Source organism: Gorilla gorilla, chromosome 1, assembly GCF_029281585.2.
Source record: "Gorilla gorilla gorilla isolate KB3781 chromosome 1, NHGRI_mGorGor1-v2.1_pri, whole genome shotgun sequence".
NCBI classification, from domain to species: domain Eukaryota; kingdom Metazoa; phylum Chordata; class Mammalia; order Primates; family Hominidae; genus Gorilla; species Gorilla gorilla.
The window spans coordinates 157,165,791-157,192,390 of NC_073224.2; the positions used below are offsets into that span (position 1 = coordinate 157,165,791).

Below are 26,600 nucleotides of genomic sequence, written 5' to 3' on the forward strand. Positions count from 1 at the left end.
TTTCAAAAATGAAAATGCCAGCTTGTAGAAATACTGCAGAATTCTTAGCAGATGTACTTTAAAAAATAATCAGGATTAGGCAAAATGGGTAAAGTTCAGAGTGAAAGTTAAAAAAAAACTTTCATAATTTTAGGTAGACATACTTATGTTAGTTTAGATTTGCTTTTGAGTTTTCCGTTATTAAAAGCTATATTTAACTACCACATTATAGATACTTTGCAAACAAAAACCCTGAATTTAGAAGTGTAAATCAACTTGTAAATAACTTTGACAAAAAATTGATTAAAAGTAGAATAAACAAGTATCATATACTGTGTGTGAACTAATCATATTGTAGATTTAAACATCAATTAAATAATAGCCTATGTCCCATGAAACAGAAGCAAAAGGAAGGGGGTTATAATTTCTAAAACATTCCTCAAAGTAAATTAGATGGCAGTGATGTGATATTTAGCATATCTGTGATGAGAAAACAAGTTATGAAAAGGATGCCTGCAGTTGTTTAACAGTAGACTTGAGAGAATTCACCTCATCTATGCTTACATTTTGGCAATTAACATTCAAAAACAATAATCAGAATAACAGATGCAAAGGGATTAAAAATTTCAGAATTCTGACAGGAAGCCATACAAAGGGCATCCTAAACAGCTTCTCCGACTCTAGCCCTGCTGTCTGTTAAGTCCAGCCACCAAACAGCTGTCCCCAGGAGATATTATTTAGAGGTGGTATTAAGTGACTCTTCTATATAAAACCCTTTAACAATTTCTGATGCATAAAACTAATGTCCAAATTCCTTTTGATGGCTTGTAAGACTCTCCTTTATCTGGACCCTGCCTCTCTCTCCAGGCTCATCATCTTAGCATAAATATCTCCATTATAATGGTTTATTTACTAGGGTCTATCAAACACCTTCTATGGCACAGCAACTTGAATATATTGTCATTAACTGACTGGTTGATATAAATAGATTGCAAGTATAATGGATATTTTGGTTGCCTTTTTAGTATTCATGTTTCCATTCCTTCTTCCTTAAAGATTTTCACATTTGTTCGGGTACCCTCTGTTTCCCTGTGCAGCCCTTATGAGGCAGTGGAAGTTCGTCAGTCCCTGATTGCAGAGACAGGCTTTCTGATTGTCAGAGAAATAAATTTAATATTAGAATAAGAAGATAAGAAAGTAAAACATATAGAGATGTGAATATTCTATCCACTAGGCCCATTATCCAAGTATTAAGAATTCTAGAATTTGAAAAAAAAATCAATAGATGGAATTCAATTATCATATAAATAGTCAATGAAATTATCCCAGAATGGAAAGGTCACAGGGTCCCAGAGAATGCTGATCACAGGAAAAATATAATAATAAACAAATGGTGAAATACGAATTTTAAAAAACAAATAAATCATTGTAAAATTTTAAGACACTAAAAATAAAGAGAAACCTCAAACATTTCCAGAAAGAGAAAGAGAGAAGGGAAGGAGATAAAGATAAAAGGAAAGAAGGGAAGAAAGGAAGAAATAAAGGAAGGAAGAAGGAAGGAGATAAAATATTTCTTTATCTTACAAAAAGAGCAAAATCAGACTGGCATCGGACATTATCAGCAATATTAAATGCTAGAAAATAACAGAGAAATACCTTTAAAATTATGAGGACAAATAATTTTAGACTAGATATCCTATATTGAACTAAATCATCAAATCACATATAAGGACAAAAGAAAGACTTTCTAGACACTGCTGTGTTTCCTGCATATTATCTTAGAAAGTTTATTGAGGATATGCTACAGCATGAAAAGGGATTAAGTAAAGAATGAAGTCATGGGGTCCGGTTAGAGGCAGATCTAATCAGCACATTTATGAAGGGTTGCCCCAGGATGATAGATGTCTAACAGTTCCAGCTTAGAACCAAAAGGTGGAAGCTTCAGAAGGAGGGTCTCCATGGAGAAACAGTGGGGCTGAGAGAAGAGGGGCAGTTAGAAAACTAATACTTTGCACAATTAAGAACATGGTAAGCAGAGAATTTAAAAAAGAAAGAAAAAGAAAAGGAAAAAAATCTTATGTTGGTGTGAGTGGGTTAAAAGGATTAGCATTTTCAGGAAAATAAAAATATTGCAGAAGATATATAATGCATATCACCTGTCTGTGTAATGGACAGAATTTACCACTGTGCCTCAACTCCTAGAACAGAAAGGGAAAATGCTGTTTAAGAGCTTGGGGAAAGTAGAAAGGAAGGAAATAAGAGAGTGATAATAATGAAAATGCTCTATATTAACTTTCAACATTTAAATTCAATGGGCAAAATGCAATAACTGTAAAGTTGCTGAATTAAATATAAAATGTATCAAACTTAAAAATGTAAAAGTACATAAACAGATGCCACATACTAAGAGCTGAAAGAAAATTTAGGGAAAATAAAATCCTCATTTTTATATTGTGGGAGATCAGATATTTTCTCTTCAGTTGATGAGATAAGAAAAAAGGATGTAAGTGTGTAGCTTTAAAACGAAGTGAAAACTAAAAATGCTGATGCAAAGAATCTAAGTCTTTACATATCATAATAGGAAGGTGATAATAATATTTACAATAAAAAAAGGAACAGTAAAATTAGTAAATTATGTAAAAATAAGAACACAGTGAAAAATCTAAAAAACAAAATGATTAAAAGATGTTACTTCCAGGGACTAGAATGGAGGTGGAGATAGAACAAAGAGTTGTTGCTGCTCATAAAGTCTACCTTATTATTATTATTATTATTGTGTGTGTGTGTGACTGTGTGTGTGCATGTGTTTTAGATATATGTGGGTTAGTTTTATTTTTAAATGTAAAGTTAGGTGAAGTCTCTGTTTTGCTTTTCTACTTGGGTTTTAGTAATAGGAAATTATAGTTAAATTCCTCCTTATTTTTCTATGTTGTCTTTCTTAAAAAATTTCTTTTTTTTAGTAGAAACAGAGTCTCCCTATGTTGCCTAGGCTGATCTTGAACTCCTGGCATCAAGAGCTCCTCCTGCCTATGCCTCCCAAAGTGCTAGGATTCCAGGCGTGAGCCACTATGTCCTGTCTTATGATGCCTTTTTAAATTGACAATTGCTTTGAATATTTTGCTACATTCCAAAGTAAATGTATCTAAGCATCAGGAAAATCACTGTGTCAGTTAGGACTGGTTATAAGCAACAGAAATTGAGTCTGGATGAACAGAGATAGAAGGAATTTATTGGAAGGACAATGCACTGAACAACTCCTACATTAAACGAAAATGTGATATACCTGGCCAGAGAAAGGTCTAGAGTTACCATACCTCTGTGGAGAGGAAAGTCTGAATGGACTACATTGGATCAAGTGCTCACCCACTGGTGAGGGTGAGACAGGGCGGAGGAGGTAGAACTAATGTGATTGATGGTTGCACAGAGGCTATCTGTTATGGGAAAGTGAAAGTAAAGTCATGGAAACAAAAGTGAAGATTGAGTTCTGTTACTAAAAGATGATGACAGGATTCTGTGTAGCCAAAACAACTGTTTATTACATTAACCTTAACATTTAATTGTCCTGTATAGGGGCTTCATCCTTGGTGAAACACACAGTGTTTTCTGAGCTACCTAACCAACCAACAAAACAACATTATATACATAACAGAATAAAAAGGAGTGTCCTGCCAGTTCTGCCTCCAAAACATACTTCCATCTCTTTACGTCCTGTATCTCTAGAGTTTATCATCATTTTTTATTGAGTCTTATAAAATAACCCCCTAGTTTTTCTTCCCTGCTTGTACTTTTGCCCTAACCCCCATGCTTCCTTGTCTACCAAGTTGCCAGAAATATAGTTTTAAAACATAGATCACATCACATTACTTCTCTGCTTGATTACTTTCTCATTGCACAAACTCCTTATCCTGACACCTTTCTTTACATCTGCCTCTGCACCCTCCTCACTTCTGGGCTCTTGGATTTACAGCTCCATCTGCCCAGAATGCTGTTCCTCCAATGCCTCCTATGAGTAGCTCATTCTCACTCTTCTACATAAAGTACTCCCCCATTCTCAGGTATTCTGTCACATGACCATATTTAGTTGATTCATAGTACCTGTCTGGATTGAATGTTTTCTTTTTCACTAACTTGCTTACTGTCTCTCTAGGCCCAATTAAGAGCTTCAAACTGGAAAAGGGCCAAAACCTTCTCTGGCATGTTTACCATTGAATCCCCAGCACCGATAATTGTGCCTGCCACTTACTAGGTGCACAAAATTAATACTTACTGAACAAATAAATGAATGTGCAAATTTGGTTAAAAAGTGAAAGGGTTTGCCTTCAAACTGCAACGTGTTATTTTATTTTATTTTATTTTATTTTATTTATTTTTGAGACCGAGTCTTGCTCTGTCGCCCAGGCTGGAGTGCAGCGATGCGATCTCGGCTCACTGCAAGCTCCGCCTCTGGGGTTCACGCCATTCTCCTGCCTCAGCCTCCCGAGTAGCTGGGACTACAGGTGCCCGCTACCACGCTAGGCTAATTTTTTATTTTTATTTTTTTATTTTTAGTAGAGACGGGGTTTCACCGCGTTAGCCAGGATGGTCTCGATATTCTGACTTCAAGATCTGCCCGCCTTGGCCTCCCAAAGTGCTGGGATTACAGGCGTGAGCCACTGCGCCCGGCCAACCCTGTTTATTAATGAATAACAAAAAGCAGTTAACTTTCTGTTAACCAAATTGACCTGTAATGCTTTGTGCACCAGATTGTCTATTGGCAGCATCCACTTCTAGACACACCAGAGGGTTGAGGTCTGGGAACCACGTTTCCCAAAAGCCCCTACCAGCAGTATTCCAGGTTTGTTCCTCAAATGAGAATAACAAGAGATTTGGAAGGAAGCACAGAATCAAAAGCCGTATGACTTCTTCTCTGGCAACAGCTGACAGATGTGTGAGTCTTTAACATGTGAAATTTTGCAACAGCCTCTGTGTTTAGTTTTGAATCACCTGCCTAATTTCTGGATTGTCACTGGCAATTTTATTAAACTCCTGCAGCTTTCCAACTCTCAGAATGCCAGTTGCAATTTGAAAATTATCAGCATTTTCACCAGACACTTTAGTCATTGTCATTCAAGTGCTTTTTGTTTTAAATTGTTATTTTGAAATAGTTCCAAACTTCCGGAAATAATAGAGCAAAGCACCACATAGTCTTCACCTGGAGATACCACTTAAGCTTTACTGATATCCCCACTAACGTCTTTTATGGTACACGAATCATGCATTGCATCTAATTGTCTTTCTAGTCTCTTTCTACCTGAAGCAGGGCTTCAGTCTTTCATTTCCATGACCCTGATGTGTTTGAAGATTACAAGGCAACAATTTTGTAGAATGTTTCTCAATTGGATTTGTCTGATATTTTGTCATGATTAGAGCTGGGCTATACATTTTGGGCAGGAATAGCACAGAAGTAATGCAGTTCTTCTCATTACTTTCTATCTGGTAGCACACAATGTTGATTCGTCCCATTACTAGTGGTTTAAATTTCGATGGCAAGATTAAAATTGTGAATACCAAGATTCTCCACAGTTAAGTTTTGTTTTCTTTGGTTTTGTTTACTTTGTAGATACAAAGTGTTTTCTGTGGAAAATTTGACATTGTATTAATATTTCTTCTGTCATTCCACTTTCACCCAACAGTTTTAGTACTCATTGACATTTCTTGTCTGAATTAGTACTGTGATAATTGCAAAATGGTGAACTTTTTTAAATTCAACCATCTCTTTCACATTTACTGGTTGGCATTAATGGAAGGGCAGGTTTTTCTTTTTTCTTACTTATTTATCCATATGGATTCATGGATTTCTATGTCATTCTATGGATTAGTATCTGCGACTATTTATATTCATTTTGATGCTTAAATTTCTTGGATTTGGCCAGTGGGAGTCACTTCAAGCAGGCTTTCTTTGTCCCTTTTCATTTGCCCTACAAAACACTTTTATTCTTTCTTTGACTGTTGCATTACTTATTTACATAGTTTATTACTTCCAGGAACATATTGTTTTGTTGTTGTTGTTGTTTTGTTTTGTTTTTTCCAAATTCAGCCCTGGACTCTGCCATTTACCCAGGAGCTCTACTTTATTGTAATGAAGAGTTGTACTGTACTTAGAAACCACGCTTTGCATGCCGGGAGAGCTCATTGCTACTGGGGTGTTGCTACATCTAGAACATTTTATTAACAGAGTGAGGAAGTATATGTATGAATGAACATGGATATACAACTACACACATATTCACACACATACATACATCTTTATGTCTATATTTTTACATATCTGTCATCTATGATCTATCTATCATCTATCTATCTATCTATCTATCTGAAAAACCTTGAGTTTATGCCATACTGCCAATTTCAGTCTAACACCACAGGTTTATTCCAGCTTCCTTTATTTCCATATTTGTACCTTCCTTCTCCTTCAGTGAGAAATCTGTTCCCATACTCCATTTATTTATTTGCCCAATTCCCTCAATGTTGCTAATCACCATCCCTGCCAGACTGCATATACTTACTGTACTTACTGCCTTGCTCCAACATATCAAATTCTCACAGGCTTGCATTGATGGCTTCTGGGATGTCCCTGCCATCCTGTTCCAACAGGCTGTCCTTATGTAAACCCAGTGCAAGTTGTCATTACAGGTTGTCACCTGACTACATTGACTCCCTGCTTCAAGATAACATCCTTCCACAGGTGACCATCACTGCCATTGCTAGTATCTTTTAAAGCAGGAAGAAAGGCAGACAGTTTCTAGTTCATATTTACAACCCCAACCCTCTATATTAAATTCTTTTCTGCTTGACATATCTAGAGTAAATTTTGTTTCCTTAAACAAAAGCTAATCATTATACTTTGGTATATAATGTCAATAGAAAAAATTCCAATGCATTGTAATTTTATATGCCAAATAAATAAAAGTGTACATGAAAGTCAAAATAATAAAAATATTTGCTTAAATACAAGAAAAAAATCCTGACAAAATTTTTTATCTGAAATAAAAGATTTGCAATGTTTTAAACTTACAGTGTTTGAATAACTGACTATAATTGTTGCTACTAATAACCTAGCAGATGCTTGAAACACTTTATTATAGATTAATAGAGATGTATTTTTCACTTGCAGTACTTAAATGAAGCTTAGAATTTTTGTCCTGACAAACTGACATCAAGTCACATTTATGCAGAAAATGCCAGAGTATTATAACTGTTAAAGGTATATTTAAAAAACTCAAGTGCTAATAAATATTAGATCATAAATTTTAGAATATTATTTTACTGAATAAATTTGTCCTTTGAAAGAAGGCTGAGTTTTATTTTTATTTTCAGGGAATGGTGTGTAAAATAGAAGTTTCTGCAAATAAAGGAAAGTCACTGCATTAAAGAACATATTCATTATGTGCATGTCAGGACAGAATTTAACTAGTTGGGGGCATGAGCTATACTATGTGTGAAAGAAAGCCTTTTCCCAATCCTGCTCTTGTAACCTTCTATCTGTTCATCTTGTGCCACATGACAGGTGAAAAATGTAACCTTAGAAAAATAAACTGATGCTTTGAGATATTTCTACTAAGTGAAGTTTGTTCATCTGAAATATTTGCTTGCAAGGAAAATGCCCATGGCAGTGTTTTCGTATCTTTCTCTCACAGTTTTAAAATCCTTGGGATTTTTAAAATGATGAAATTAGAAGAAAATATATGCATCATGTTCATTTCGACATTTGAAAAAGATAATTTTCATCCTTTGTAAAATAAAATATACAAATACATAAAAGCCTCAGAAAAAGTACTGTTAGCATTCTAAGTTCTAGTATGTGTATGAATCAACATAAGAATTTAAAAAATGATCGACATATGTGTCCTGCCTATCTCATTTGTATACTTGAAATTCACTATTAATTCACCTGTTGCTAAATTCCACCATGAACACAAAGTAATTTTGTTTTAAAAAAAGTCAGAGTCAATTTTCAGCTGATATAATTCCAAGGGTTTAAGAGGCATAGAATGAAAATAAATAGGCTGAGGAAATCTAAGCTGTTTAATTTGATTCAGTAAATATTTATTGGTTGATTCCTGTATTCTCAGTACACTGCTAGGTATTAAGACAGTTATGAATGAATCTGAATGTAGCATAGTCTGGTGCCACAAAATGTTTTCAGTTCATTACCGGAGAAGCGGAAAAGGGAATTTATACAAATCAGTGTAACATAAAGAAGCAGTTTTTAATAAATGCCTTAAGATTTCCTCTAAGTGGCAGTGAAAGTTAAATTTCTCCTTCACTGCTTTCCTATCTTGTAATTTGGATTGGCACCTTAATATGTAGAATATGTATGGTCACTGTGAAATAATATCAGGAAACAGAAAAGAATGAAAAACATTGGAGGTTTAGTAATAATATTTAGTATGGTATGAATGTCACCCAAAATATAAAACTTAATCCTCATCGTGGTAATATTGAGAGGTGGGGATTTTGAGGACGTGACTAAGTCATGAGGGTTCTACCCTCACAAAAGAATGAATGCCCTTATAGAAGAGATTTCAGAGAGAGTTAACTTCTCTTGTTCTTGTGCTCTTCTGCCATGTAAGGACATCATGTTCATTTCCTCCAGAGGATGCAGCTATAAAACGCCATCTTGGAAGCGAGACTGGGCTCTCAGCAGACACCAAACCTTCATCTGGGACTTCCCAGCCTCCAGAACTGTGAGGAATAAATTTCTGTTATTTATAAATTACTCAGTCTGTGGCACTGTGTTACAGCAGCACAAACAGACTAAGGCAATATTCTACAATGGCAAGGGATGGTATGCTAGAGCAGCCTTTCCCAAACGGTGCTCAAATGTGCATGTAGTTGATGCTGGAAAAGAAAGAAAACAAAAGCTATTCCAAGGTCAATGAGTTTGAGAAATGTTGGATTAATTAAAGCCGAACCAGCTTCTTTCTTGTAGAACTTCGGTTGTATAAAATAATTCCAAGAGGGAATTATTATATGCTGGGACACGATTTGGGGAAGTCTATGCTACTGAAAACAGGCAGAAATAGCAGGCAAAACAACAACCTAAAATCACAATTTATTTAACTGCTTTGATTTCCTGTACTCTTTTAAAACATTTAACTCAAATGTTGCTTGTAACTTAGCCAGTATCAATCCCTGTTTTCTGTTGCCACATTTAAACACTGGAAACAAATGCATCAAAATGCTTGCTATCTTTTTATCCCTTGCAGATGTCCTTGCTCCCTGGTAAAGAAACCACTGGAATGTTGCCATTTTAATTAGGCTTAGCTACAAAAAAAGCCTTAATCTGCCATTGAGATGTATATTTGCTTGTTTTATTAAAGCTTAGAGGAGGGGGAAAGGTGGTTTTCCATTTATGGAAATTATGTAATAATACAGATACACTTATTCCAAGATAGTTTTTTACAACTTGGAGTGAATATGAAATACAATTGATGATTTTGAAGCTCTTCCCAAAATAAAGAACACTTTTATTTTATGGTATTTTTAATAACCAGAATTTTTTCCATCATTATTAAGTGATTACTTTTTGGAACAGTGTCAAAAAGAACCTCCCATTCCTATATCAGATATTTTATTATTATAATATCACCTTCCCTTAATTAAGGAGAAATCAAACTAAGAAAACAGCTTTTATGAGTGTTATTGGCCTGCTACAATAATGTATCTCTAATGTTTATTTTAAGTTTATGTTAATTTTAAGTCTTATGTTTATTGTAAATTATTGTAAGAACTTTTAAGATTTTTATACATTTTGCATGATTCCTTTTCTTTCTTTTTTTTTGAGCCAGAGTCTAGCTCTGTCGCCCAGACTAGAGTGCAGTGGTGCGATCTCTGCTCACTGTAACCTCCGCCTCCCGGGTTCAAGCGATTCTCCTGCCTCAGCCTTCCAAGTAGCTGGGATTACAGCCACCCCACCCAGCTAATTTTTATATTTTTAGTAGAGACGGGGTTTCATTGTGTTGGCCAGGCTGGTCTGGAACTCCTGACCTCATGATCCGCCCTCCTCTGCCTCCCAAAGAGCTGGGATTACAAGTGTGAGCCACCGTGCCTGGCCTGCAAAATTTCTTAAGAATGAATTTTCAATATATTCAGGCAGGCTTATATTCTATGTTACAGAATTTTGGTTTTAATATAATAAATATTCATTTAAAGGTAAAAGAACATGAAAGGGGAAAGGTGTCATAAACATGAATACATCAAACATTTAAAATATATAAGCCTGAAGGACACAAAGACATACAGAGTGATATAATGGATTTGGGGGACTTGAAGGTGGAGGAGAGTTTGGGAGGGGGTTGAGGGATAAAAGACTACATGTTGGGTACAGTGTACACTGCTCAGGTGATGAATGCACTAAAATCTTAGAAATCACCACAAGAGAACTCATCCATGTAACCAAATCCACCTGTACCCCAAAAACTATTGAAATAAAAATAAGAAGAGAAAAAATAAAATAAAGTAGCCTAATAATTATCTTGGAACATGAATAACCATATTAACACTTAGCTATTGTTTTTGAGAATAGTATGTTTATGTCTTAGTTACATGAGAGCAGGTAGCAGTGATAAGGACCAAGGACCACAGGAATTAAACTCTGGCTCCACCACTGTAGGATATGTGTCCTTGGAAAAATCTTTGAACTTCTCTGTGACTCAGTTTCCTCATTTGAAAAATCAGAATGATATTAGCAGCTACTTGAAAGTACTGTTTTGAGGAACAAATAAGTTAATATTCATGAAGTACCTAGAATAATGCCTGGAACATGGTTATCATTAAATACACTTGGTTTGCCTCTTCAAACCTAACATTTATTTCAAGAGTAGTTAGACTCATCTCACCTTAAAAATTCAATTCAATCCCTTTCCTTTAATTGCTATGGTTGCCTTTGGCTATTACTACTGAAAAGCTCCTATAAGAATTAGTCAGACATTGGAGAAAGCAGAATGTAAGATTTCAATTTGTAACTTCACATGAGTGCTAATCTAGAAGTACCAAAAATCTCCATCAAAGTTTAATGAAAGAAAAAGAGTGCTCTACTTCTAAACAAACTAATGAGGTCACAGCTACCTTTTCTTTAAAAAATTATTAAACAAAACTATCATTAAATCAATGTTGTGTTGAACAAACAAAACTCTTCCAACCAATACTGCCACGAACAAATACTTAAATCTAAAAATACAAAGTCTTTACCTCTCTCTGATATACACTTTTAAAAACATGCTTCGGAACTTTGCATAGTGTCTTTTTCGTATTAATCATTTACTACATATTTGAGGATTTTTTTTTTTTGGTCAAAATGATCAAATGAGTCATTGAAATTGAGATTTCAGTTTGGCATTAAAATAAAACACTGGAAAAGAGGAGTTTAAAATATCACCATTGCTAATCATTGAAATATTTGATCTCTCTAAGATTTCTGGGATAAGGCCAAGTTTTCCTTGGTTTTCTCTTTACTCCATACTTCCTCTACCTTCTTTCTGAGGTGCTCAATAAGCTTTTCAACCTACCCAAGCCTGACCTCATCCTATGCCCTATAATTTATCTCTACTTATAAACTTACCTCCTTTGGTCATTGTAATGAGTACATATTGAGCTATCTTTCCAGCCTACACATTAATGTCTTGTCTTTTCCATAGATGCTACTCCACATTCCAGAGTAAGCCACCATTAGATAGGCATCTAATAGATTATACTGCCCCTTGACAATAGCTTATTGGCACAAAGGTGTTCATCTGTTCCAAGTTGGGCGTGATGGTTTTTATTCTTAGGGAATTGGAACTGAAATGTTCTGATGGTGTACATCTGTATGTTTAAAGTCAGAACTTTGTGGTGCCAATGTTTTATCCGTGGAGCAAAGAGCCAAGAAGAGTCTATAATGAAAAGACTGAAGCCAACACTCTGGGAAGAGTAAAGATGAAAACTGCAGTGAATAGGCAGCTAATTCCCAGTTTCAGCACTTTTCTGAGGTTTGTGTCTATTCATGGCTTTGGGAAGTGAGACATATCCCTCCCCTTTCCAACAAAATTACCATTTTGCTAGTGATAGAAGAGTCAAGGAGATATTTTGAGAAAGCCAGACGTCTTGTAATCTTAAAACATTTTACTATGACTGTAGCTATGTCTGGCCTGGTACTATCAAAATGCAAATTTGAATTTTACCACTAGGGCCAACAGACATCGATACAGCATCAAAATAACAATTCTTAACACCAAAGTATTTAAGATTTACAGAAGAAACACCCACAGGTGGCTAGTTGTCAAGAAAAGTATCCACAGTTATAAACAATTTGTTTAAAATTTCAAGCAACAGTTTATTCAAATTACAGATGAAAACTCTGCAAAAACCTTGCACTATAAAAGTACTGTTCACCTTTCAGGTCATACAAGCACTTTTATTTCATCCTTAAGCACAATTGGCATTACCAGATTTTGCAAATCAAAATAAAAGACACCAGTTAAATTTGAATTTCAGATGACAAACACTAACTTTTAGAATAATATTTTAGACATACTTATGCTAAAAACTTACTTGTTCTTTGTCTGGAATTCAATTTTAACTGGGCATCTTCTATTTAATCTGGCAACCCTAAGCCCAGTGAATAATATGCAATCACAGGTGTGGGAGGAATTTTTTCCCCCAGACTATATTTTAAGTGGTAAGACTTGTCATTAGGCAGTTAAATCAGTCAAGATGCAAAACGGCAATTTCTACCAAAATGTTCTTTCAGTGAATTGCATAGATGTATTAAATGTAGATGTATGACTGTTGTTTTTTGAGGCTCCGTCTTAATTCCTTCTTGTAGGGAGAGCTGGGGAAATGAAAGGACACTTTATATATGTTAAATTTTAGTAAAACTTTTTTATTTCTGGAATTAACAGCAGTAGAGAACCCATTATTCTAGAAGTAGATTCATTTTCTTGAGAACAGAATTGGATGGTAAAAAAAGGAGATGATAGATAAGAAAGGAAGAAAATAAAAAACAAAGGCAAGGTAAGATAATTTAGAAAAAATAAGAAAACTAGATATTTTTAAAGCTTTCTGCTTGCTTTGGCTATTTTTGAAACCAAATTCGATTAACTTCAAAGCAAATCTAATCATTTGGGCAAAATTGATAATAGGAGCAGAAAAAATATAACTTAACGAGTAAAACCAGTCACAAAATTGATACTGCTTCTGATTCAAAAAATCTTGGTTGTACTGAGATTTATATCACAGTACAAAAAGACTGAGCTTGTCTTTTATCCTCTGAAAATTTCGATTCTCTCCTTTCTTCTTTCTCTTTCTCCCTGTCCTTCCTCTGCCTTCCACAAATGAAAATAGCATCCAAGCATAAAGTGTGAAAAATACTACATTCAGGGAGGCTTGGCTCATAAACAGCAGCCAGGAAAGGAAGAAAGTTTGTACTAATGGCTGGGATTTTGGCCTCTCCATGGGGCAGGTTGTAGGGAGTGGTAGTAAGGAGTGGGGAATGTCATTTCTAAAAGCTCCCCTTAGTAAGAACTAGTGCTGCAGCAGGTCATTAGTATGCCGAGTTATGTTTTGGGGAATGTAATGTGTCTGCCTGAATCCATGTAATAATGAACTGTGATACTAAGAAGTATTAATTAAGTCAAGATAAATAAGATGATTGTACTTTGAACTTAAAAATAATGTATATTCAACAATATCTTACAAATTTGAACATAGCATAATATACACCTCAAATATCTTTCTAGTAAAAATGAGCCATTACATTCTCAGAAATAATTGGGACCGTTTTCCAAACTGAGGCTGAAGCTCCATAAAGGAAAATTCCAGCAATATGACTTGCTTTCACTCAGTGCCTATCAAAATTATTCTTGTGGTAGCTCTTGGAAAGATTATCTTTTTTTTATGATTAGAACAGGGAATATAGGTGTCTTGCTGACTAAATTGCTCTTTCTGATGTCTGATGTACCCACCCACTATGTCAGACTCTCCAGTACTAATATGTAGGTCCCTTTAAACCAGTAGGTTACACATCAAACTTCAGGTTTGAAGCTCTGGAAGATTCTCTAGGATCACAGGTTAAAATCTCACCAGGTCCAACGCAACCTTTCATTCTTCCAGAAGGGATAAATCAACCGGCACGTACTTCACTGTGTTAGGGTGTTTCAGATGAGAACTTATAAACTTAGACTCCTTTGCTTTGTAATGACATTAAAGATCTCATGGGGTGTTTGTTCTAAGGTTTAGAGACCATCCTAAAACCTTGAGTAATTTTTGCTTATACTTGAAGTCTGCACTATGAAATGCTTGAACATTCTTATATGTTATTAAGGTTTTATGTACCTTATTAAATTATGAAAATTAAATTCACCTTTAGAAAGTACTTGCAGAACTAACATTATTTGGAACTCGAGATTGCAGAGTACATGGTATAATTTGAACACCTGTAGTCTCATTTTCATCTTTTGTGTATCACATACACTTTTATGCACCTTCAGCCTAATAGCATGACAATTGGGCCAGTGTCTGTGTTTTTAATAAGCCACAGCCTACTGGTGTGAGACTCAATTCTAGAGTCATGACGTGTAACACATTTAGGCCTCCAGTGACTTCTGTGTCCAAGGCCCCAAAGACTTTTTGAAGACTTTAATAAAGTGACTCTCATTGCCCTGTGTCTAATTGAGTCTGCCTGGGTTACCCCCTGCCCTGCACTATATTATACACATCCATCTTATGATTTCAATTCCTCTTTTCATGCTTTTTTTTACTTTATTGCTTTTCAACTACCATTTCCCCCATTGTTTATGATTAGTTGATATATCTTTCTGGCAAACAAATAAACAAGGAGAAAAGTGGCAAGGCAGCTGGTGAGTGTATGAATGTGGATCATGGGGACAAATTCTCCTCCTCAGCATTCATATGCTGCCCCTTGATAATCTGAGCTTAGAGTTCATTTTAGAAATCCGAACGCTAGCTACAATACTTTGTGTCACACATTTTTGCTTCATTTTTTCTCATTTGATTGAAAGCCACTTAGAGGCTTCATTTCCATTTCATTGTGAAGCAGGATCCTATGGGATCATTCTATCAGAAAAATTTTCAAACCATGTTCACAGATTCCCATAGGGAGGGTGTCCTGTTGGAAGTGTCCAAAAAAATGGGGGAAGGTATAGAATACATAACACATTTACTTTTATAATTCATGTGAGATTACTTGAGGAAACTCATGTGTAAAACCAACCTTACTCAATCCCTAAAATATCTGAATATTTCCTCCTGGAAAGTCTTTTACAAACCCCAAATGGAGATATTCCTTCCATTCTATTCATTTTCTTTAATATACTCAGAGCCCAGTGGAAGCACCTCCTCTTTTCTTTTCACATATCATCATAATTAATTCCATAAGCATCTTCCAGCTTGCAAATTTAATTTTTATTTTCATAGAAGTTAATAGCTTTATAATAGAACAAATGCAGGGAGTAGTTCCTCTGAATGGAGATGCCACAGTTTTATGTACCCAGATGAATCTCCCCTTTCTGTGTTTAATATGACCTATGTTCTCTGCCAGAAACTTTAATATCATCTCATTCATCACTCAGCTTGCTCAGTCTCCTTTGTCTATCTTGTTCATTTTTTCCCCAAACCACTTGCTGATAGACCAAAATTATAACTGTAGTATTTCCCTGTTTTAGGTTTTACATTTTTCCTTGAAAATAGTATAATTAAGATGGATAAATCTTTGTCACCCCATTTGAATGTTCTAAGTAAAAATGGTGCAATGTAACATTTCAGAATTCCATAGTCTGAATCAACATCAAACAGATGTATGTGTACACACACATGCACACACACACATTTTCTATGAGACAAAGGTCTTTTGTGTCTTATTCACTGCTTTATTTATGGGCCTATCTTGGTGCCAAGCACATAGCACAAGTCAACAAATATTTGTTGAACAAATGAAATTAGATATTAATCAACTCGTATGTACCTCACATGCATACTAAAATATTTGAGATTTTTTAAACAAATAAAAACATAAATGTTTATAATTAGTTTGATGAGTTAAAACTAAATGTGATAAAATCCTAGTAAGCTATCTCTCAGCGACTAGAATATTTTGTGCCCTTCAGTTCAGTCTCTCAAAGTTCACAGGGGTTTCAAGATAAACTCTCCAATTACAAAATGCCATTAATATGATCATTTTACCAATAGATGTTGAGAGTCTCAGGATATAAAGCTTTATAATGCACAAAGAATTTATGTATATGTTTTCATATTAATCCCATAAAATAATGGTCTCTCTATTTTTCAAGGAAAAAACCCTAGACTCAAAAACGTTAAATATTTAAACTAAAATAGGTCAGTAAGAAGTAATAATTTTAAGAGATAAGCCTGGTCCTTCCACTTCTGACCCCTTTGTTCTGTGGGCTGCATTACAATTGCTTGTGTGGAGTGCTATTGGGATTGCCAAGCATAATCCATTCCTGGTTTTCACTTCAGTAGGACAGAGCTCCCTGGGAGCGGCACTTAATCAATGACTAATGGGCATGGAGGGAGTGGATGAATATTTCTGTTTGCTCCAGCTTCAGGTGGGAAAACTCCCAAGACACAGGTCCCATACTGTCTCCTGGTCCTGCATGGTGGGATTTAGCTCACCACTGCGATAACACACCTTTAACTGGCTGTAGGCACTTATCCACACCTCTGTAGTGTTTCCTGGTATTGCCCTCAGAAATAAACTACTTGAACCTGACTCCTAGTCTAAGGGTCTGCTTCTGAAAGATAAAATCAAGACTGCTGATACTGAAAGTAGTCCTAGAAAGCAGATTCTTATAATGTGATTCTGGAATTGAATGTTTTGCTGGCCATATGGAACAAGGATGTTATTGCATTCATGAGTGGGGTGGTGACGATGTCTGGCATGTGATTACTGAGAATTATTAAGACTCTCACCGGTGGTAGATGACATACAGATAGAAGGAAATGTCTTGTTTTAATCATTTCAGAAATAGCATTTTTAAAGCTGTGAAGGGGGTGTTTTTGCCATCAAACCTCCGAAGGAAGTAAACAACAGGTTTGGGTAAGCCAGCTATCAGCCTACAGTATACTATGAAAGCCAAAAACATATGGCTACATTTAAAGAGACCCACATTCCTATAGTTAGTGGAGAGATAGTTCTGAAAAATCACTACCAGGATTTGTTTCTGAGAGTAGTAAAATTTAAAAAAAAAACAACAAAAACAACAACAACAAAAAACATGAACTCACAGCTCCCGCAAGCTTCCTGAGAACTCCAATGAGGACATCTGAGTGAATGCACTTGAGCCTCTAGATTTTTACAAGCCCTTTTTTCTGTGCCCCAAACAATATGTGCCCCACTTGCTAGAGGAGAGCAGCTTCCCCTTACCTGGAGGCCATGCTTAGGCTGCAGTTGAGGTGGTTTACCTGAATAGATGATGTTCAACTTCCTCCCGATCTGTGACTCACAGATTGGCCTTTGGACCAATAACTAAAGATAAGTCTCAGCAGAGCCCCATTGGGGAAGTACCATCTGTGTTATGGGAAGAAAGGACTTAATGTATTAAAAGGGTTAAAGGACCGAGCAATGGCACTGGTTAATATGCCTCACCATGGATCTTGAGAGTTCTGGACTGGGTGTGGGGGTTGAATACAAGGCTGGATGAGGGAGATATATTGACACGGGGACATTTTTCTGTGGCTCAGACTGGCAAGGACACCTGGAGCTTGTTCTAATATGCTGCTTGGATGGCACCTTGAAGCTTGGAAAAAAATGATGGCCTCTAATAAAAGAAGCAGATGTGCCTGGTTACCTTTGCAGAGTATTGAGGAAGGAGTTAGAAGGCTCTGAAAGAGGCAATATGCAAGAATGGATTTACTGCATTAGACCTGAGAACCCAATGGCTAATTATGTTTCTGCGGAAGGTTTATAGAACACTCCTTTCATTAAAGCAATAGGAATTATGCAAGGGAAGGGACATTGACATGGCTAAGGAGCTCAGTGCTGGCCGTCTTATACAAGCTAGAGTAAACTAAGAGATACTACTCTGGGGTCCCTACAGTCAATGCAGCTAATAGGATTGTGGAACAGAAGAGACCAGGTAATAGCACTTAACCATCAAAGGCATGGTGGGTATAAGTTAGAGGGAAGCAAGGCTGCATTCTGTGGGCTTTGAAACATGGGGTAGGATTGGCTACATAATTGGCAGTGCTCAGTGCAAAATGAAAATGCAGGCACGTTAAAAATTACTAAAAATTTAAGACAACAACATCAGAGAGAGAAACCAAGCATGGGACACTTCTGAGCACAGGGCCCTGTTTAATTGTACAAGGTGTACACCATGAAGCCCACCCTGATGGGGGCAACTGTGGCAATGACAAGAGACTGGTGTTTTCGGAGCTGAGATACCTGGACCATCAACAAAGATATCATTTGACTTTTGTAACCAAAAATATGACAAAAAGTGAGAAGAAATCTTATGATAACTGCTATAGTGGAAAAGGACAATCGTTCGCCCAGCTTTTACCCTCAAATCATTTCTCGGACCAAGAGCATTTTACTAAAGGAGAGGCAAGGGCCCCTTTGAGTAAAGACCCTGCAAAGCCACAGGCTAAGCAGATAAAGATTAATGATTCATATTGAGACCTCATACTTTGGGATTCAGTGCCTTGGCAGGGGCTGGACTGTTACAGTACTAGGACAAAGTCTGTGTGGAAGGGGAAGATAATACAATAGTGATGGTCCAAGGAGTCTTCTGTCTGTATTTGTAATTGGTGGCTTCTGACACGTCTCAAGATTAACATGTCCCATTTTGAACTGACCTGGGAAACCACTTTTGAAATGCCATTATTCTGTTAACTCTGAAAATGATGGCTCATGTTGCTTAAATATTAAGTGAAGAATGGATTGTACATTCTTCGGATTTCTTGTAGTGTTTTACACATTGATGGAAAGAGATGAGGTTACTCCCCTCTTTCTTCCCTACCCAGATAAGCCCAACCTAAAGTCAAATCATTGTCAATTGCTTCCTGGTCTGGCTTCTTGCTCCTTTTCCAATTTGCTTTATATCTCTCTATTCACCCTTCCACTCACGTTCAGTGTTCCAGCAACACTGAAAATATCTCCTGACCTGTGTTATTCTTTCTCTTTCCTGATCTTCAGACATGCTGTCTCTTCCTTTAGGAATAGCGCCCCTGCTCCCACCGTTTATCCCGCTCTTCCCTTCTGCCTCCGGGTTAGCCATTACTCATCTTTAGTTCTTAGATTTAAAGGTCATGTCCACATGGCAGCTTAGTGTAATTTAGGTCTTATCCCCCCTGCTATGCCAGGCTCATGTGCTTGGCTGATGTTTAATTTTGAATAAAAAATAATAAACTTATTTTCTTTCTTAATTTTTTATTTATTTTATTTTATTTATTGATTTATTTACGTTTTTGTGAGACAGGGTCTTGCTCTGTCACTAGGGCTGGAGTGCAGTGGCATGATCATAGCTCACTGCAGCCTCAACCTCCCAGGTTCAAGCGATCCTCCCCCCTCAGCCTCCTGAGTAGCAGCATTACAGGCATGTGCCACCATGCCTAGCTAATTTTTGTATTTTTTGTAGAGACAGGATTTTGCCATGTTGTCCAGGCTGGTCTCAAACTCCTGGGCTCAAGCAATCCACGTGCCTCGGCCTCCCAAAGTGCTGAGATTACAGGCATGAGCCACTGCACCCAGCCAATAAACTTATTTTCATGAAAAGAATGTCTATTTTTCCCCTACTTGAATAGGTTGAATTCCAAATTTTATCTGAAACCTTTTTTATTTAATCCTTTACAGAAGCTATTTTGAGAACTAATAAGTCAGGAGAGTTGGACAGCTAAAGATGGTACCATCTTTGGTTTACTGAAGATCTATATCTTCAAATGATTGAAATTGCCTGTCTATCCTTTATACCTAAATTAAAAATAGGTCTTAAATGCAGAAAAGACAGTGCATCGTAGGAAAGCTTAATATCATATTCATTTAAAAGATTTCATTTTCTAATAATACTTAATAATTCTTACAGAATTTTTCCTTATTTGCCACTTCTAACTCCATGAATTCAAGTTATTTTTTTTTTTTTTTCGAAAGGAAGAAAGAGGGACTGATAAAAAATCTGGAAGATCGGTTTTCTTCACAGTGTGTTTATTGGAAGTATTAGGAACCCTGATGTTGGGTCTAAAATCTCCAGTTTGGTGTTTCAACTTAATGTCAGAATCTTCCCTTTATCCTTTTAAATCAGTGTAACTAGAGTCAAGACAACAGTTGCCTAGTATGAAGGAAATTGCGTGTGTGTGTGTGTGTGTGTGTGTGATTTTCAAGTATGTGTGCACAAGCGTCTCTGTGTACTTTTCTTGTTGATAGTGGTTTGGGATAAGTATGCATTTTTGGAAGGGAAGAGAGGTAAAATCCCATTGAGGTGTTTTTGAATTTTTTTTCTGCAATACTCATAGCTTCCAGCAGTAATTTCTAAAATGTGCTTTGCCCTGAATATCATCACTGAAAAAGCACCTGTTCTGGAGATGATTTCCAAGCCTCTGTAAGATCTTTACTTTCCTGGAAAATAGGGAAAAACTGGATAACAAATGTGAACAACAATATCACTCAAAGTGAAAATTTAAAGTGGCCACCCATTCCCTGGGTCCACCACAGACAAGGAATCATAAGTGAAGAATGTGTCCCCTTCTTCTCTGGTTACTGGCTTCAGTGAATTTGGGCAATTCACTTAATCTCTCCATGTTCCCATTTCCTTCTTCAGGCACCTTGATGACACTGGTAGTGAATTTCTTTGCAGTAATGTGACAATTACCCAATTAATGACTATTAGAATTTCTAAAGATAGAATACAAGGAAATGCTTAATAAGATGGTAAATAGAGAGAAAATGGACAGTAAAAGGCATGTAGCCACAACTGGAAAATTATTAAAGCTTATTTTGAGAGGCACAGTGACAGACAGCTCCTAACACCATCTAATTGCGGACTGCCTGATCTTATACCTAAGCTTTTATGACAACAGGGTCTTCCACACCTGCATCATGGTGAGGCTGCCATCACAGCCAAGTTCCCAATCACAGCGGCATCTGAACTTTCCCCCTGAGAGTTGCTGTCATTTCATAGAAACTTCTGTTAAAAAAAAAAAAAGTAGACTTTTTTTTTTTTTTTTTGCTAAGATAGGACACTAAGTCATTCTCCTCCCCTTCCGAGCAAACTTCCCCTCCCTTCTTTCCCAGAATGGCTTTATCTCTGTAGTTCCCTGTAGTTCAAAGGCAGAAATGGGACATAATGGGATTTGGCTGAAGGGTTATAATCCTAAGAATTCCAAAACTTTTCATCGAAGGGCCATTTCTAAAGAGAGCTTTTATCCATTGGCAATTTCAGCTGAGAGCTATTCAGCGACTCAGGAGGCGCCACATAAAGGCTTTAAATGCCCTAGTCTGCCACTGTCCCTTTGCAAGGGCAGAGACAGAGCCTCTGTGTGGTGTTTCTCAGCCCATTTGTGATAGCATTCTTGTGAAAGAGGAATAGCCTAAAGCTAAACTGGGAGGAACGGGAAGGCTGTTTTCTTGGCAAAATTTACTATCAGAGCATCAAATCCCCCTTCTCTACCTTATGAAATGAAAGAGGCCTTAACATTTATTATTAGTCCGGCTTAGCTAGGAAGGTATACAATATAGAATCAGGGGGTTATTTTCATCCAGGATGGCAACACGACAGTGGGAAGAGGAGATGGTTCTTTGCGATCCAAGTATAAGAAAAGAAGTGATCACACACACACAAACACACACACATACACACATTCGTGTTTCACCACCTCATTATTTTCCCTTCCAAGGGAACAATGAGAAGAATCCCTTTTGTATAGGAGAAACTGAATGTGTCCACAAAGTCCACATGTGCTCTTGGCTCTAGTCGATACCTTTGCCCTCCTGGCTGTAACCTGGATTCTGCACCAGCCATTGTTTAGAATGAATAGGAAGCTTTTGAGTGGTTTCTCCCATTATAGTAGGAAAATGTTAATATGGAACTTTTAGAAATATTCCTGTAGTATCTAGTGAGTTGTAGACATCTCCATTGCCTTAGGAGGGGTAAGGGTAATTTATTTCTATGTAGTTCCAAGCCCATAGGGTTGAGCAATGAGGACTCCCTAAGTACTTAGAGAAAAGGGAAATGAGGTTGCCCTGTGAGAATTAAATGACTTGAAAACAACACTTAGCAAAATGTTTTCTAGTTCCATGGGAACATACTAGAATAACACTTAATTAGTGAAATTGACACATCTACAGTCAGCATACATTATGCAAAGGGAGCAGCCTCCTAGCAAACTGGCTTCAGAGGATGCAACTCCCTGCACAATCTAGGAGACAAGAGGAGAGGCCAGGAGGTTGTGAGCATCCTGACCACGAGGACTCGTAAGGTCTGATGAACCATCCTCAAGGCTTTCAACCACTCTGTTCTCATCCTGCAATTACTGAGCAGGCCTCTGATTTAATAGTTCATCTTACTAAATACTTACATACGGAGAAAAACTGTGGCCATCAACAGGAGATATAAGCACCTTTGTCACTAGAATGAATATTCCCTTTTTATAAATTAATAACTTGGCTTTCTTGTCCACCTATCAGTATAAAGTAAATCTAGTTTTTATAATAAGTTTTTCTCTAAATGTCTAATTATTTCTATGTTTGCTCATAAAATTCTATTTTTGTACCCGTAAGACCAAGCACCGTAGAAATTTCATTAAGGTAATACCACTCAGCAAGGAATCTTGGGGTCAGCCACCAGCATTTGGCAACTGTTTTTAGAATTTCCACCCAAATGAATGGTTTCTTCTGTTTTAACCTAAATAATTCTGAAGTATTTCTATAGATATGGTAAAGAATCTCTAGAATTAAAATAATCTTCATGCTTCCCTAACAGATAAAACCAATATTTGTTGTTGTTTATGAAAGTTGAGTCTTTTCCTATGGGATGTGTATATTTTAGAAATCTGGCTACCAATATGCCAGAAATAACACTACCTGGTCATTCCCATAGTTAAGATTGTGAGAAACAACCAACTCCACTTTAACCAAGTACGTATGATTAGAACCTAATGTAGAAACTTACTCATTTTAATTTTTGTCTATCAAAACACCCTCTCTTTGGTAATCTATTTAATAATTTTTCCCATGCCATATGTGCCAGCCATTTGCTAGTCTTTGGGGATACATTGGTGAACAAGGAAATCCCTTACAGAATTTGTGGTTTTGTAGAAAAAGCTAAGACAATAAATACCAAAGATAACCCATTACTGAGAACTGCAGACATGTTATGAACTGTGAAGAACACAATCAAGATGTTTTATTGAATATAGTGAAGCTGGCCAGGAAAAGATTCTTTGACAAATTAACATTTTAGCTTAACTCTAAAGGATACATAGGGACCCATCAGGAAAGAAACTGAGGAAGGGCTTCCATGCATAAAGAAAAGAATGGACAGAAATCCTGAGGTCAAAAGGAGAATTTTGTGTTCCAAGAACTTAAAGGAAACCAGAAGTAGCTAATACTGAAACTGTAAGGAGAGAATGGAGGTTTAAACAGCAACCTGTGCATGTGTTAACATAGCTGATCTCACTGTGGATTGTGTTTATGCTCTTAGCAAATGCCCATTGAGGGCTTGTATGGTTTGGAGGTTTGTCCCCTCCCAAATGCATGCTGAGATTTAATTGGCATTGTAAGAATATAAAGAGGTGGGACCTTTGAGAGGTGATTAGACCATGAAGGTTCCACCATCATGGGTGGGATTGATGTGGTTATAAGAGGGCGAGTTTGGCCACCTCTTGCTGTCTCTTGGCCCTTCTGCTTTCTGCCATGTGAGGAGGCTGCAGCATTGAAGCACCATCTTGGAAGCAGTGAAATCAGGTTCTACTCTGCTAGCACCTTGATCTTAGACTTCCCAGCCTCCACAACTGTGAGGGCACATTTCTGTTTTTAATAAATTACCCAGTCTGTGGTTGACATGGTTTGGCTGTGTCCCACCCAAATCTCATCTTGAATTGTAGCTCCCATAATTCCCATGTGTTGTGGGAGGGACCTGGTGGGAGATAATAGAATCATGGGGATGTTTTTCTCCATACTGTTCTCATGGTAGTGAGTAAGTCTCATGAGATCTGATGGTTTTACAGGAGGTTTCCCTTTTTGCTTGGCTCTCATTCTCTCTTGCCTGCCACCATGTAAGATGTGCCTTTTCACCTTCCGCCATGATTGTGAGGCCTCCCTAGCCACATGGAACTGTGAGTCCATTAAACTTCTCTTACTTTATAAATTACCCAGTCTCGGGTATGTCTTTATGAGCAGCATGAAAACGGACTAATACAGTGATATTCTGTTATAGCAGTGTAAATGGACTAAGAAAAGGGCTTACTATGAACCAGGAGCTGTTCTAGGTACTGACTTAGCATCAGGAAACAATGCCTTTCAGAAGGAAAAATACAATAAGAAAGCACATTTCTAGAATGTCAGATGTGGTTAATAATATGGAAAATAATGAATAATGGTAAAACAGAATAGAATAATAAAATAGACAAGGGAAACAAAGAACATGAGAGTTGGAGTTTGATTACTATTTACATAATGTGCTAAGCGTTGGCTTTACTTATAAGGTGGTGTTTGAGCAGTGACCCAAAGTAAATTTGGTAGAGCACATCAAGAGTATATCTTTGGGAAGAGCAGGCAGAGAGAAAAGCAAGTGCAAAGGCCCTGAGGTGAGAGCATAACTGAAGTGTTTAAAGACAGCAAGGCAATTGGTATGAATCACGTAATTCAGATGAGAATAACAGAAGATGGGATCAGAGAAAGTGTGTATGTGGGCTCCAATCATGTAGAACCTCTTGTGCCATTGCTAGACTCTTATTCTGAGTGAAATAAGAGACTCCTAGCAAGTTTTGTGCAGAGAGGTGCCATGATTTAATACCCATTTAAACAGATCATCCTGGCTTTTGTGTTGTGCAAGATAGGAAGCGGGAGGGTTGGTATGGCAAAAGAGATCTCTTAGGAGACTATTATCTTTATCCTGAAAGTGATGGGAAATAAAGAGTTTTCAGACAGGAAGTTACATTTTATTAAAATATTGTAGAATATATTTTAATTGTAAGTCTCAGTTTAGCAATTAATTCACAATACAAACACCTTAGCCAAATTAAATACTTTCCTATCTTAAACTACTGTATTAACTAATTACTGCTAAACTTCACTTTGATTTTTCTTTTCTTCTTTGTTTCCTATAACTTGCAGCCATTTGGCCTCGATGCATCTCCCAATTCTTCTGATGTTGGAATAAACTGGGCTAATTTTAGCACTAATTACCCTTCTAAGAAAACATTTGGACTGTCTTTTTCCAGCTTCAAGAAATGCCTTGGATCCCTGAGGCTGGCTTGTGTAACAGGTATCTACAACGCCAGAGTACATGAAAAATCTGGCTCTAAGCACTCACTTATCAGTATTGGCAAGAATTCTAATATCACTCATTCTGGGATTTTCTGGTCTCGGACTGTATTGTACAGAATTCCCAGAATTACGAGGTTGCCAGAGAATGAAGACATTTCCATTCCACCCTGGCTATGTGTTGTATGGCTTCCTCCCTGAGCTCATACTGGCAGTTTGAATAGAGATGACCCATCGGTAGTACCCACTTGCTCAGTGCCAAACTCAATCATGAGGACCCTTCAGCATGGCAATTAAAGGCATGGTTCTTAGTGTTCTATGATGCTACTCCTTTATCTGTGATCCCGCTAGCTCACAGGTGCTTTCCTCAAGAGAATTTCCAATCTCGGCAATTCTCAGAAACCAGCAAACTGCTGTCCTCATTTCCAGAGAACCAACAATTCTCCACGTGAGCTAAAAATCTGGAAAGTCACATCAGTACCTCTGGATTTACATGCCTGTGGACTAGCCAGACCACAACATCTGGTGTAGTTTCAAAGACTGGATTTGTGTAAAATAGTTTTCATTTTTGCTTTCTACTAAACCAGTAAAAAGCTGCAGAAAGGATATAGACTACACTTGAGTGGACACTCCCTAACCCCTCTATGAGAATCTATTAATAAATTGTTCAGAGTGGCTTGCCTGAAATCTGGTGGTCAGTGTAGCTCACAGTAGGTGAGGATTTAGCCAGATTCAAGGACTCAGGACTTGGACTCCCTGCCCTTCTTACTGCTAGGCTGACAGAGAAGTCATGTCAGGACCCAACCATCTACCCACTGCCATAGTCGGGAAATTCTCACTGCCTATATATTTCCATTTTCTCTTTCTTGCAGAACAGTCAAGCTTACAGAATAGTCCTGACCTACAACTCACACTACTTGCCATCCCTACACAATGCCCCCTCTTCCTCCACCTGCTAACATTCTTAGAGGAAGAATATTCTTAATCAGGAAAAAAAATATGCACACAAATTATAATCTCTATAATTCACCATTTACACCATGAAGAGTAAAATGATCCCTGCTCTGTGACATGTTTTCCCTTCCTTCTCCCCTTCCAGCTAAGCTAGAAGAATAAGAATGTCTTATCTCCTTTATATTCCTAAAAA

General features: G+C 37.0%; 1 long non-coding RNA gene across 2 annotated transcripts in view; it reads left to right on the top strand.

The window, feature by feature from the left end:
- LOC134757016 (uncharacterized) overlaps positions 1 to 26,600 on the top strand; it is a 200,459-nt gene that overhangs the window by 25,306 nt on the left and 148,553 nt on the right. Inside the window, exon 3 of one of the 2 annotated variants that reach the window (XR_010130614.1) lies at positions 8,592 to 9,667. The exons of the other annotated variant lie outside the window; for it this stretch is intronic. This is a non-coding gene — a long non-coding RNA (uncharacterized lncRNA). Of the gene's footprint in view, positions 1 to 8,591; positions 9,668 to 26,600 lie in introns of those variants that run through there. 2 annotated transcript variants of the gene reach the window in all.